This window comes from Ctenocephalides felis, unplaced genomic scaffold, assembly GCF_003426905.1.
Source record: "Ctenocephalides felis isolate EL2017-DRISC unplaced genomic scaffold, ASM342690v1 CF-g0.4_SCAFFOLD_00845, whole genome shotgun sequence".
Taxonomy (NCBI): Eukaryota; Metazoa; Arthropoda; class Insecta; order Siphonaptera; family Pulicidae; genus Ctenocephalides; species Ctenocephalides felis.
Window position 1 is genome coordinate 14713892 of NW_020536999.1, and position 4658 is coordinate 14718549.

The window sequence follows — 4658 nt, forward strand, 5'->3', positions numbered from 1 at the left end:
TTATATACTATATATTTTTCAAAATAATTTAATAATATAGTATATATAATAAGTTTAAATAATAGAGCATGATTTTTTTGCGTTTTTATTCAAATTTGGCGCCTAAGTTATATATGGAACCATCTTGGACACTCAGAAGTTGCATGTCAAATTCAGTTTAAGTTTTGATTGGCATTTGACTGTTCTGATATGAAATTCAAAAATGTTAATTAATCTCTATAATTAGTCAATTAAGCTTTATAAATCACTTTAAATTATATTTTTTTCTTGAATAGGTTAAATATTTAAACTATTCAAGTTTTCTTGTTTGTAACTATAACTATTTCAACATTTTAATTTAAGTTAATTTTATATTTATTCTAGGAAAACTAAGTACATCATTACTAAATTTGACCTTAACATGATGTCTGCATCAGAGAATGAAAATAACAATTCTTGTTTACAAGTAAGTCCATTTCATTATTTTATATTTTTTTAACCTTTTAATACAAGCAAGCAAATTCCATTTCAGGATATCAATGACGATGATGTAACCACAAGACTCATTAACTTAATTAACAAAACTGGATGCCAGATTATTCAAAAAAATGGGCAGAGGTGTTTTGGACCACCTCCTGATTGGACTGGACCAGAACCAGATAGAGGTAAAAAGTTTAAAATCATTTAATTATCGATTACCAATGAAGAATATTGTGTAATGGATGTATTGTTACTCTTGACAAACATGTAATATCATGTCACATAATTATGATAAGTGCAACATTTATTTACAGGATGTGAAGTTTATTTTACAAATATACCGTGCACAGTTTTCGAAGATAAACTTGTTCCAATATTCAGCCAAGTTGGAAAGATTTATGAGTTAAGGCTTATGCTTAACTTTTCTGGATATAATAGGGGCTATGGGTTTGTGAAATTCTCATCTGAGGAAGAAGCTGATGAGGCTATTTTGAAATTAAATAGGTAAGGCTTAATAATGTCTCCACAGAACAAAATTGATATTGCATGACTAATGATTTCAAACAACCAGATAATAATATGTTCCATATATAAGGTATCCTTTTGTCGGTTGCAATGGTGGTATGAAAGTCATGAGATCTGCTGATAACAGGCGTTTGTTTTTGGGTCATATTCCACCGTTTGTGACTGCACCAGAAATATTCGATGAATTGGCAGCTCTTGCTGATGGTGTAGTTGAAGTCATATTACCACCTAATGATCGAGATCCTATGCTTAATCGTGGTTATGCATTTGTTGAATTTGAATCGCATAGAAAAGCTGCTATTGCTAGACGTAGCATGCTTCCTGGAGGTGTGCGGTGAGTTATCTAATAATTAATTTGTGACAATTTGGCAATTGTTATCATCTAATGCAAACAATTTCAGATTGTGGAACACATGTCTTTCAATTGGTTGGGCTCAACCTGAATACAATGTTAATAAGAAAATTATGTCCCAGGTTGTATTTTTTCTGAATCTTAATTTCTATTTTTTGTTGTTGTACACATTATATAATGATTATTATGATATCTAGGTGAAAGTTCTCTACTTCCAGAATTTGCCGCTTGAAATGACTGAATATGATCTTAAGAAATTAATTTTGCCTATACTTAATAATAATGAAACATTTTTAAATCGCTTAAGGAAAGTCAAATGTTATGCCTTTGCACATTTCGTCTCAAGAGAAGTTGCGCAAGAGGTACTAGAGAAACTTGATGGTGAGTATATATTATTTTTGAAATATTCTATACATTTATTAAAAAATTAATGTTAACAGGTATCAGGGTTGCACCAACGAATCATAAGAATAAATGGGCTAAACCGGATTCTCCAAGGTAAATATTTTGTTTTGTTCATTATATATTTTTATGTGCATATTCCATAATTAGCACATTATTAGATCAAAATTGTTTTCAGACGTCAAGTAATAGCAGCAAAAAGACTTGAGCAGAAAACTTCTAAACAATTAACTTCACAATCAACAAACATATATTGAACACAAATGGAAATAACACTTATTGCAAATGATGATTATTTAATCAATGATATGACAAACTTGAGTTTGGAAAATCAGGCTATAACTGTTTTAGATAAGCTCAATTCTAACCACATAGATAAAAATCATCATATACATCAAGAATGGCAAAATTGGAATTGTATGGAACTCTACCAATTTTGTTTTAAATATCCTGAGAGCTTGCACACTTACAAAAAATATGACAACATGTCAATCGAAAAACTTATGTGTTCCTGAATTAGATACATTTACCATCTAGATGGAAATAGATATATGTATAACTGCATGGTAGTTATAACATAGTTTAAAATATTAAAGTAATTTTAATATATGCAAATTTATATTTTAGGGGATATTTTCCAAATACCAGGATTAGACTCTTATTATGCAACAGGAGGGAACTGTTTTGATCTAGAATTTACTTTACTACAGCTTATGCAAGTAGTAATGCTGAAATACTTGCAAAATAATCTATAACAAATTTTTTCTTCTTCACAATAAAGCAAAACTGGAAATTTTAATGAGATATTTCTATTTTTTTGCAAGATAGAATGAATTATTTTATTATTAAGAAATACTCATATTTACTATAATCGTATACTTATAATTATTATAATCGTACTCGTATATGATTATTTATATTTTTATAGCATGATTTGAAGCAGTATGTTAACTTGACTTTTAATAGACTTATGTATTTGATCTCATACTATTTTATACTACATTTATATTAAATATATATTACTTATATCACTCATAATCAATTGTTTTTATCTGCAAAATGTAATGGGACTTTTTGCCCATTAAGCGCAAACTTTACGTTACATTAAGGATATTGTGTTATGTATACTCCATGCAAAGGCTTTTTCTTAATAATTAAGTATAATTGTGTAATTTTTATTTGGAACGTTTATGACAATCATTAATTATGGCGCTTAAAAAAATTCAAGTGAAAGTAAATTATCAGTAAAAAAAATTGTATTTGAATTTCTAAAAATTGTTCGTTTTTGTGATTGGCAACACTGTTATATTACAATACGTACGAATTCATGTCATTTAGAATCCGTGAGCTGTCGCCTATACTTTTTGACAAGTTCGATTTGGTATGCATCTTATATATGTTTTTAAATTAATTGATTTAAAGTATTGTAGCTAACATTTCAATTCGCTTCATTTAAAATAATTATTGCTTATTAATGTCGTTTAAAAGGTTAGTTCTTGTACTTAATATGGAATCAATCTCATCTGAACTGACTGAACCACAAACAATTCTAATTCATTTACCGTTGATCAAATAGAAATTGACATATGTGCCCACTATATATGATATCATACGAAGGTTTGAACTTAACATTAATTATAACAATCACCTTCATGAGATTTAATCCTATTGTTTGATTTTAGTGTTGAAAGAGATCCACATGATAGCGCTGGCAAAACCAGAGAATCACAAGATGCAGTGTGAAGGTATTAGACTTACAAAAGAAGTTAGAAAAAATTCGAAGTCAAGTTACTCAGCTACCTGGAATTGATTATAATAAAGAGGAACAACTTCAATATTTAGAAACACTTAGGAAACACTTAGGAAACAATTAAAACTTAAGCAAGAGCTTTTGCACAAATACAGGACTATGTACACATTTGATTCAATGAAAATATAAATTGTTTAAAATGCCTCTGCGATCTCTCATGAATTATTTGCTGAATAACGAACGTTTAGTTCAGAAGTTGTCTGAATCTTATCCAGTCGAAGAGCTGCGCAGTTAGCCATTTCGCTAATGTATAGATCAAAATCAATTTTAGGTGACAACACTGAGAAGCTGGCAAATAATCCAATACGAAAATTCTATTTTATTAAATCGTTCATAGACAATGTGAAGGAGGAATACAAAAAACTGCGTGAAATCAGTGATAAAAACCAAAATAGAAATGAATTACTACTTTTCAATGTTAATAGTTATTTTTATATGCATTAAATTATAAAACCTAGTGCAGGAACGAAGTACAGATGCAATATTAATTTCATTAATCTACTATTTAATATGTAGTCATTTTAATATATTGTCTTTGATATATTATAGGCAGCAATAAAAGTATTGAATTGAAGAGTCGTTTTGTGTAGGTAATTGCAATTGATTGTATACTTAAATGCAGTTATATGTGGTGATATAATTTTTTCTTTGTTGGTCTATTTTATTCATTATTTATGAATATAATTTATTTATTTAAAGATTGAACAAATTGATATAATAATTCATTCACATTATCTTTGTTATATTGTACATAATATTTTTTAAAAATACTTTTATATTTCATGCTTTTTGATATTAAATTTCAAAATCTCTTATTTACTTTCTATATAACTATCTGTAATTATATTCGTATATATCATATCACATATACCATTCTTATCGTTTGATGTCTATTTTCAGAAATGTAAATTAACACAATCAATTACTTTTTAAATTAATAAGTTCTCTCTAGTCTTATGAAGAATGGTGATATTGAAACTTTGCAAATTTGATTGTTGATCATACTGTTAACAGACAAGGATTTCTAATACAAACTATTTACTCAAAGTTCAGATATATTTATTAACTTCTAGAGTATATATATATATATATATATATATATATATATAT

General features: G+C 27.7%; 1 pseudogene; it reads left to right on the top strand.

The window, feature by feature from the left end:
- The first annotated feature begins 2001 nt into the window (after window positions 1–2001).
- LOC113378679 lies at window positions 2002–3755 on the top strand (annotated as a pseudogene).
- The last annotated feature ends 903 nt before the right edge of the window (window positions 3756–4658 follow it).